General features: G+C 39.2%; 1 long non-coding RNA gene across 1 annotated transcript; it reads right to left on the reverse strand.

Annotated features, from left to right (window-relative positions):
* Positions 1–645: 645 nt before the first annotated feature.
* On the reverse strand, positions 646–3,517 carry LOC113034274 (uncharacterized). The gene is made up of 3 exons (XR_003274139.1): positions 3,476–3,517; positions 2,524–2,668; positions 646–863 (listed from the first exon to the last, which is right to left on the reverse strand). It is a non-coding gene; the product is annotated as an uncharacterized LOC113034274 (long non-coding RNA).
* Between the last annotated feature and the right edge of the window lie 7,112 nt (positions 3,518–10,629).

Here is a 10,629-nt window from a genome sequence, read left to right on the forward strand (position 1 = left end):
GTAACAGAACTGGGAATTATTCTCTGGGTATCCCCTTTGGGGTGCGGTCAGGAAGGACACCTGACGTAAAACTCTGCAAAATCAACCTCCTGTGTTAAGAGAGCAGCTGAAAGTAGCTTTAATTATTCTCTGGGTGAAATTTCCACGGTGCTGTTATCTTTTAGGTCTTTACCTCCAGGTTAGTGCTAATACTGCATAAGACTTTTGATGAACAGAAACCTTTGAACATGCCTCCTGGTTCATGCCTTTTCTCTGTGATGAGCCCACACCTGGTGACATAATGAGCTTTTGGACTCGTGGGCGAGACTATAAAGATTAATCTCCCTTCTGTCTCATATGCAAAACACTATAAAGACCCTTAATGTTTCATCTGTGTGCATACGCAGTGTATGAGCCTGTCTGTGAGCATTTGTGTGTAGGTTAGTGCACTAATGCCTGAATGTGTGCTTTCGAATACCTCATTGCATGTCTTTATATACATATTCTATATCTGTGTTTGTATGTGTTACGGTTCATAAGAGTCTGATTGCCATGTAAAGACACTCTTAAGTTTTTTTTATGAGCCTTCTGGCTCTGGGACATTATCAGCTCAGTAATCATTGCAGCTCAGACAGAATGACTTCCAGTTTAATGTTGTGTGTAGAATGGAGGTGATAACGGGAGTCTGGAAGGGGAGGTGATGATGATGAGGAGTGAGGTACTTCTGACCTTCAGCTTTCAGCTTGAAAACCCACACTGCACCGCTTGCTTTGCAGAAGGTTTGCATGCAGCCTGAATAACTTATATGGCTGAATTATACAAGCTCTTGATGCACTGATGATCTCTGAGAAACATTTTTCTGTTGATGAGCTTCTGGGGAGGATCTGTGAAAGGTGAATGATGCAGAAGAAACTGAGTTACTGTAAGAAATTAGGTTAAGACAGGAAATCATAGAATGAGATAACATATAATGCAAGGATGTGGGAAATATTCTGGTTTACACTCTGCTGGTCAGTAATCAGATCTCTCCCATAGTACCATTTACTGTACAATGTTTCATATAACCATGACTGGCCCATTTGCAGTGTTGGGTTAATCAGAATGGGGAAGAAAGGTGAGTTAATTGATTTTGAACATGTCATGGTTGTTCGTGTCAGATAGGCTATTCTGAGCATTTCAGAAACTGCTGATCTGCTGGGATTTTTCCCCAAACAACCATCTCTAAGGTCTGACAAGAAATCAACTAGTGAATGGCAATTTTCTGGGTGAAAATCAAAAATATCTAACCTTTAAGATGGGCTTTAACAGCAGAAGACCACTCTGGGTAACACTCCTGTCAGCTAAAAACAGGGAACTGAAACTTCAATTTGCACAAACTCATGAAAGTTAGACAATAAAGACTAGAAAAATGTTGCCTGGTCTGATGAGTCTCTATTTCTGCTGCAACAGTCAAATGGTAAGGTCAGAATTTGCTGTAAACAACGTGAAGGCAGGGATCCATTGTCAGGGCTAGACGGGCCAGTGTGTTTGTGGAAGCAGCAGTCACATGACAGGTACACTGGACGTGATTAGCAGCAATACTCAAAATGTCTGCAGTGTTTGAACAATGCTCAGCTGGTACAATACTCAAATCATCTCAGACTGGTTTCTTGAACATGGCAATGAGTTTACTGTACTCTACACTCTACTGAAAAAAGAATTTAAAGAGCATAGCAGTTAAAAATAGACTACTATCTAGTACAAGATATAATAACTTTTATACATTAACCTAAGTGCTAAGGCCATGAGAGGTTGTGTGTACAAAACCCGCGGAAGCAATTTTACCCTACAAATTATAGTAATTGACCTGATAATTGATAAAGCAATTCTTTAATGTTTTTTATAAAAAAAAGTCAAGAAAGCCCTTATCTGTCAGAGTACATTAAACAGAGTACAACATTACAAAGCAGTTAGCACCTAACCAGTTATCTAATTAAATGTTAGCAGCTAAAGATATCACGCATTACTGGAAACCAAAAAAGGCCAGCAATGTCACTTAAAAAAAATGTTATGCTACATACTTGCTAACCACTAGCATATAATGTCAATACTGTGTTTGCTCTGCCGAAGTGTCTCTTTAAGATGATTAAAAAAAAAACAAAAAACAAATACAAAAAACCCTTAAAACACAATCCAGATGTTTATCCATTGGACAAAAGTCAGGAAAGATTCATGTTAGCAAGGCCGCTTGATATATAAATATAAAAATAATTGGTCAGTTCTATTAATCACATAAATATGAGGACTTTCACAGTGATTTACCTGATCTTTACATAAAACTCTTAGTATTACTAGCCCTCTGGACAAAAGGTGGGCTTAGGCTCATTTAACCTACTAGCTATCTTTAGCACTACTTTTGTACCTTAGTGACAAAGCTCAAGGCTAGGCTAGTAAAACAGCTGCTTTACTGCACTATTCACAAATATTTTAGTATAAGCCTCAAAACAAAGTAGCACGTTGGAAAAATAACATTCCTTAACTCACGTATTTGAATAATCTTTTTACCTCTGCATGTGTTTGGCTCTTTCAACATGCTATGGAACACACACAGCCTTTGACTGATGAATAGGTTGGAAATGTCACACCACAGGCATGGAAAAAACAGGCCAGAGGGATACAGCGCGATTCTGCATGGCATCAGGTCCATTCCCTGTAGATTCACAATGAATGGCCTGAATGAGTCAGTAAGATGGGCCACTGGTGAAACAGCGTGTGAAGGTGTGTTGCAATGTGGGTCAGCTTTTTTGATCAATGACTGGAGGTAAAAAAAAAAAAAGGGCTGGTGACATGTGTATTAAAATAGAACATCTGGTGACATAAGTCTGTATGGATTTCTCATGTTTTTATGCGGTGAAGTGGTTCGTTTTAAGGTCAAAGTCGAGAATCATGGATTGGTTGTGTAAGTGTGTTTGTGTGCGTGTGTGCTTATGTTTAAATAGGCCAGGAGAGGACTCCCTGGTCCACAGAGAGGAGGCCAGTGAAGGTGACCTAATATCAAAGAATGAAGCACAAATTGATTTTAGAGAATGGATTTCTGGAAGGACATTTGTGTCAGACTGAGGCAGATGGATGAGAAACCAGCCACCTAAAACAGCAGGTGCCAAGTGAAAATGCAAACCAGGCTTTTTAAACCTGGCTGGAATTTTTCTAAAATTTTAAATATGTCCTTTCTAAACCCTTTAGGGGATAGAAAAAACAAAAAATAAAAAACCAAATAACTGGGGCAGCAGGTTGGTGTAGTTATCAGTACCACATGCTTGCAGGCTGAGGGTTGGGGCTTTTCTGTGTAAAGTTTGCATGTTCTGCCTATGACCCCCCCCCCCCCCCCAAAAAAAAAAAATCTATCCATTGACTCCAAACTGTACATAACTCAGCTGCCAGGTTTTTAACTAAAACCGAATAGAATTGACAACTTCACCGTGTGTGTTAGAATGCATTGTAAGATTTTATTGATTACCTTCAGCGATCTTGCTCCCAGCTACATCTCTTATCTTGTAGTGGAGTACATGCTGGTACATACTTTGAGGTCCTAAAAAAGGGGACAGAGTAGTGCAGTAAGAATGAACTGTAATGCTGCGTCAGAAAAAATCGGAGAAAAAGTTATAGACTTCACACCCGCTGTCAATTTATTCATCAATTAGCCAAATGTACCTATTGTCTGGACTGCTGGAGGAAGCTGGTGTAATCCCAGGCAGGTACAGAGAGAACATGCAAACTCCACTCCAGCCACGGTCTAAACCTTTTTGCAGGGTATCACTACCAACTGCTGCACCACTGTGCCTCCTCTCACACCTCCAAATAGCTTGCACTTTCCATTTTGGGGAAAAAAAAATGGCTTCAGCATTTCTCATCTGTGGTGTCCAAAAAGTAAGATTTTTCAATGATCTGACCAGCATACACAGGCAGAGTCATTGATGTGGAGCTCCTTCGCACATCACCCATTCAATGAATGGCTCAGGGGCCTCAGTTTGGGGCTGTGTTATTCATTTGACTTCCTGCAGTTCACTGACCCTTAAAGTGCTGACAGAGCTGGAAGGAAGAGCAAACGTGCCTGGCCGCAAATACGTGCCGTTGATGAATAGCTGGAAGGAGAGATCTATAAAGGGCATGGTATTACGAAGGAGGGGACAGAGGAAATATGGCCAATCCCAGAGGTTGTACAGTACAGATGACACCCCCCTAGTCCCCACTTCCAACACTTCCCCCCACCAAAGAAACATCATTAGTATTCTTGTAAAGGTTTCCATCAGCATCCAGTGCATACAAAAGAAACTGTACATTACTAGTGTTTTCTGTGAGTGGGGTGCAGCTGCTCTCAGAGGATTTAGTGGTATGCCACAGCAGAGGATGGAAGGTAGATCAGGGTTGGCGGAACTGCAGCAGAGCAGTTTGTTATTTGCTGAAAGCCACTCCGAGCTCTGCAAACGGTGATGAAGTGCAAGCAAGAAGGGATTTAAAGTGACTGCAGTAGGAGAAGGGGGAGGGAGTTCTGAGACACAATAGGGTTGAATTTCCCAAGGTGTTAATAAAAAGAAGACTGAGGCCTAACCTCTTTACATCTGCCCGGTCAGAGCAACATGTCTTGGGTTAATACTGGGTTTTGTTTGAAGCCTTGATTATGCTTACTGTGCCCGTGAGTCTTTTGCTATCAGCTATGGTGTCTCCAGCTGCCTGTATTTGTGTCAGCAACAGTGTCAAATCAAAGCTTTGGCTAATTCCAAATATACAAAGTTTCAGAAACTAGAGGATGTTACATTTCATCTAAATGTAGGGCATTTAGAGCCATAATACTTTATATATATTTGGCAGTGACAAACTGCAAAAATCACATGATGTCAACAAGTAACTGTAACCCTTGGTGTGAGGTCTACCCCATCACTGGCTGAACCTAACCCAATGCTTTCATATGTCATATCTCAGCCAAACGCAACTCTGTATCTGGTCCAGTGAATAAGAGGATGAGTTGTGGTCAGTGTTGGGGTTGCTACTTAGGAAAAGTAATGTATTACACAGGTACACGAGGTACAGAACCATTCCCAGATAGAGTGTTTTGCATTAGGGAAAGGTAATGTGGCATGCAAAGTAGGAAAAGAAACCAGCTGTTATGAGTTTCTTAAATGTGAACACTGTGTTTATCCTAGTAAAGGAGAGTAAACTCAACATGTCCATTTTGACTGACAGATCACCACACATGTGGGGTGTTAGGTGGTGTTAAATATGCATTCATTAAGGTAGTAGTATCCATCCTTCATAATGATGTGAGACCCAATGACAAAAGCATGCAACAGTGCTTCACACCGGTGGTGAGAGGTACCAAGACACTCGAGTTCATTTCTCACTTTCAGCACAAAGAGAAAGGCTGTATGCTAGACCTTCTGGAGAACCTCGTTCAAATTCAAGAATGAACAATTTAACCTAGTGTAACAGATCTCAGACATCAGCATATGTCAGCTGAACAGCTAAGTAGGGGAAGAGGGGATAAACTAGTGTCTTTTTAATTTAAAACCAAACCAATAGGCAAAACAACCCTCCCGTTTTTAGTTGTTGTGAGATAATGATGATCGGTGTAATGCTCCCTACACATATTCAGTTTAGAGGGCACTTCTGTGTTATGTTGTTGAGATGCTGGCATGTGACAACACGTTTAATGCTCTAATGTGGAAACAAGGACAACAGAGATGAGGTTATACATCTCACTTTAACTTTAAATTGAAAATCTTTCCTGAAACGTTAAATATAAGCTTTAAATAACTGTTTAATAAATGTATACAGTCTAACTGTAATTAACAGAAAATATGTGGACAAAAGAAAACTGGATTAATTACTGCTACAGCTGTGAGAAAATGTGTCAGGTCAGCCCAAAGGAATGTCAGGAAGAGGATGCAGAAGAAGTTCAGTCTCTTGGCAGCACGTCTATGTGCATTTACAATGCAAAGGCAGAAGGCTGAAAAGGCTGAAAAGGTTAACTCTGTTTCCTAAAAGCTATTTTTAAATGCTGCTCATTCGCATGAATAAATATAAGGACATGCTTCAGCTGAATACCAGGGAAAGTTATTTGATCCATTAGTCATGTAGAGGAAATAACACGCATCAGTGAGAATAGTCAACATGCCTAGCTTTTATTATTTATTTACAGCCCACCCTTAAGGCCAAGCTGTGGCTTACGGTTTTACAGAAACACAACCCCATCTACACAAAATTTTCTTTGCTTATGCTTAATCTCTACATTTCATGAAATTCATCCTGGTAGTTTTTGTGTAATCTTTACAAACTGACAAAAAACTGACTAAATAGTACTGTAAAAAAGCCTTAGCAAAGCATCCACCTTAGTTAAGGAATTAACTTTTCCCTTAAATAATAAACTCAGCTGCACATTAATGTCTTAACTTCAAGACATAAGGTCATTAGTGACTTCTGAGTGTGAGGGTTAGGTTCAAATCCGGCTCTACATGGGAATTCACCAATGTGGTGTCTAAAAATGAAGAACTGTGACTCTGAAACACACGTATGAGACTTGATCTGAAAGATTTTCTAGACTCTTAGACTATGCTACTGTAGTATGTGGAGAAAATGCAACCTGTTCTGGTAGCTGTTATACCTCAGTCACAGGTCTAGAGTTGCTAAGGAAAAATGCATATTCTCCAATCGATCGCAAGTGTCATGTAAGATGCTGTGGATTGGACGCAAAATGCAGGACTCACAGACACAGATGGTTGAACTTAAAGAGGTACTGGGCAAAAAAACACTCAAAAAATAAACTCACAAAAAACAAACCTTAACTAGAAAACTGGGAAACCAGGAGCAAGGAAAACCCACAACACAGAGAACACACACATGCATGGGACGACGCAACAAAAGGAAGAGGAAAACACAGGGCTTAAATACATGAGACATAACAAAGGAAGTACACACAGGCAGGAAACACAGCTGGGACTAATAGACAGAATGACACGGGGGAAATAAAACACACCAGAGTTTGATAAAGTTTTCTTTCAGCTACACTAGCTACAATAGGCAAATATTCAGAAAATAGAACATGATATCTCATCCCAACTGGCCAGATGGCAGATGACACCACCCACCCTGAGCCTATGTCTACTGGAGGTTTCTTCCTGTTAAAGATTTTTTTTTCTTCCCACTAGGGCTGCTCAATTAATCGAATTTTAATCACGATTACGATCTGGGCTTTCAACGATCATTAAAAATGACTGAGCCGATTATTAGCCCCTCCCTCATTTATCCGCGACACCTTAAAGGCCGGTGTTGTGCCAAAAAGTGATTGTCTGCCAAAAACTGATTTCCGGTATTTGCCAAATCAGTTTTTGGCAGACAATCACTTTTTGGCACAACACCGGCCCGTGGCGCAAAAAAGGTTGGAGACCGCTGATTAAGAGGACCCGAGGGAAGCTCGGAAAGCTAAGCAGAAGTTATTTGGAGAGTGACTGCCGTTGGTTGAAAAGAGAGTTTAAAAAAAAAAACTTCAGTGGTGTTGCACACTATTTTATATTATTTTTTAAAAGTCATTGTTAACCCTTTAAAGCCGGTCAGAGCAGCACGCTCCGTTTTGCGTAACTATTGTTAAATCCCTGTAGAACCTGAACCGTGTAAGCTAGCGCAATAATTTGTTTTGCATATGAAACCGGAGGAGTTGTACTTACATCTGATGCCATCAGCTTGTCCTCGGTCACGGTTTCCTTCCACATATAGCTTTGCAAAAATTGCATAAAAAGCGCTTGCAGGAACAAAAACATAATATTCCAGAAACACGCTTCGCCGTTCCTATCAGCTGGTCGTAACACTTCCCACAGTGAAATGATGCATATGCTGTTTTCTTTGCAAATTTGCATCATAGGATTGTTTTTTGTTTTTCCTGCAGTATATAAAAATTGCTGTATCTCCAAAATAAAACTATGAAGACACTCAAAATAAATTTCCTGTGGTGGGAAACTATTTTTTGCAACTTTATTGTATTTAAAGTTTTGAGGGATAAACCTCTTAAATTTCTCCAAGTAGAAATATATTGTAACGTTCACAAGAACCAGACGGTTGGGGTCTCAGTTTGTCCGTTTATTCGGCACATAAGCCAGCGGGTTGTTAACTCAGGGGGAAGCGCTCTCGAACTACACCTCTCTTCAGCCTGGCACACACACAGAACAACCAGGTCCCCCCACCCCTTCCTGTACACCACCCTCACTACTTCCTGCAGCCCAACCAAACATGAATCTTAAAGGAACAACAACAGTGTGCAGAGAAAACCAACATGTCACTGTCCAGTAACACTTAACCATCGTTACAATATGTAAACAAAACAAACGCGATTTTCAATTTTTTTTGTAGTTTATTGCACTTTTTTGCAATTTATGTAATTACTATGCACTTAATGCATACATATTATTAAAATATGGGCTATAACAGTTGTATTGATGTATAGCAACTTGAAATGCTCCCACAAATGGCACTACAGCATGTAAAAAAAATAATATAAGCTCTGGTGGACTTGGTTCTATAGTAGGTCTTAAAGGGTTAAATAAATATCGTCAAATAATCGTGATCTCAATTTCAGTGAAAATAATTGTGATTATCATTTTTGCCATAATCGAGCAGCCCTACTTCCCACTGTCGCCAAAGATCTTGGCAACAGTGGGGAGGAACTGTTGGGGTTGTCTGTTTTCTTTGTATTATCACAGGGTCTTTAAATTGCAATGCAAAGTGCCTTAAGACAACTGTTGTTGTGATTTGGCACTATATATATATAATAACATTAAAATTAAAATAGATGAAAATGAATTAAATTGATATCTTTTAAATGAAATCTAATACATTCATTCTGGCATTTGAGGTTTTCTATTAAAAGCTTTTCCATTAAGATATTTCAAACAGACCAGAGACTAATATAAAATGAGGTGGATATCACATTAACCAAGTGCAACAGGCTGACATTGAATCAGAATACCCTTTGAGGCAGGATCAAAGCAAGATCAATGATCAAACAGAAAATGCATTCACTGTATTATAAACAGACATTTTTTTTTCTGCTGCTACATGTCATCAAAAAGATTTTACTTTTTTTTTTTTGATATGGTAGTGTTATGAATGATCTCAAGTGTTTTTCTTTTGACTTGTATGAATTTTCTTAAAATACTGAATTTTTAAAACCACAAAGGTGTTTTTTAGCAGATTGTTTGGTTTTGGCAGAAGAGTCATTTAAAAAAAATGTTTTCTTTCGTTTTTCACATTTTTGCCATTGTGAAAATCTATTATTATAGATTTCACAATGGCTTGGATTCGAGAGACAGACACTATCTCTACTTTTAAGATTAGGCTTAAAACTTTCCTTTTTGATAAAGCACATAGTTAAGGCTGGCCCAGGTGACCCTGAATCCTCCCTTAGTTATGCTGCAATATGTTAGGGGATTCCCAGGATGCATTGAGTATTTCTCCTTCAGTCACATTTCCCACTCACTGTGTTAATAGACCTTAATAGACCATGTCTTTTAACCTGTCTTCCTTCTCTCCCCAACCGGTCACCACAGATGGCCGCCCCTTGCTGAGCCTGGTTCTGCTGGAGGTTTCTTCCTGTTAAAAGGGAGTTTTTCCTTCCCACTGTCGCCAACGTGCTTGCTCATAGGGGGTCATATGATTGTTGGGTTTTTCTCTGTATATATTATTGTAGGGTCTACCTTACAATACAAAGCGCCTTAAGGCGCTGTTGTTGTTATTTGGTGCTGTATAAATAAAACTAAATTGAATTGAACTGAACTGAACTGAATTCTCCCTAAAACTCTGTGCAACATTCTTCCTTCTTCAACTTCCACTCATCATGAAGAGTCAGCCACATGCTGGCTGCTGATAAACTGCTGTTTTCTGTTACTAGTTACTAGGTAAAAGAGAAAATGAAGTTCTTTCTGAATAAATAATTTATTTGAACTGACTTCACAGAGACCTGAGAATCAAGATATGCCAGGTATATGAAAGTTAAGTGCCATTTGATTCTCATGTGGTAGGTGTATTGTTACTTTGCATTAAATGTTCTCTTTTTATACTTTACTTTGAGTGTGGTGAAGAAAAAAGATAAAAAATAAATACATTGTTTTTTTCTGGGTAACTTCAACATGGGAAACCAGAGTATCACATATACATCTGCCCTGGAAAACTGACTGGTAAAATGTAACTACGACAGAGTAGACAGGTGATCCTTGAAGAGTAAATGAGTGAAATCCAGTATGCAGCATAACTTATAGCAGGTCAGTCCTTTAGTTCAGTCTCTGGAATTACCCTGCACTTCACACTGTGCAGTAGATTTATAGTTGTGTGGCTGAAAGGTCAAATGCTCTTAATGTAAAATTATAAAATGTGTATCTGAAATATTAATTAGGTCCCTGACCAAGCAAAAGGCCACCTCTTCTGTTGCTGATGAATATGATGCTACAAGAACGCCAACAAGAAGATAAATAAGCAAGTGTCCTTTAAAGTGTTCTCTCTTCTAAGTGGATTTGAATTTATTTGGGCAAGTATTTTATGTGTTTTACATCCTTTCCTGAACTACACCATTAGGAAGCATTCAAAAATTAAATGTTTGAAAATTAAAAACTTTGTTCAAGGAGAGTCAGA

The sequence above is a fragment of the Astatotilapia calliptera genome, chromosome 12 (genome assembly GCF_900246225.1).
Source record: "Astatotilapia calliptera chromosome 12, fAstCal1.2, whole genome shotgun sequence".
Classification (NCBI taxonomy): domain Eukaryota; kingdom Metazoa; phylum Chordata; class Actinopteri; order Cichliformes; family Cichlidae; genus Astatotilapia; species Astatotilapia calliptera.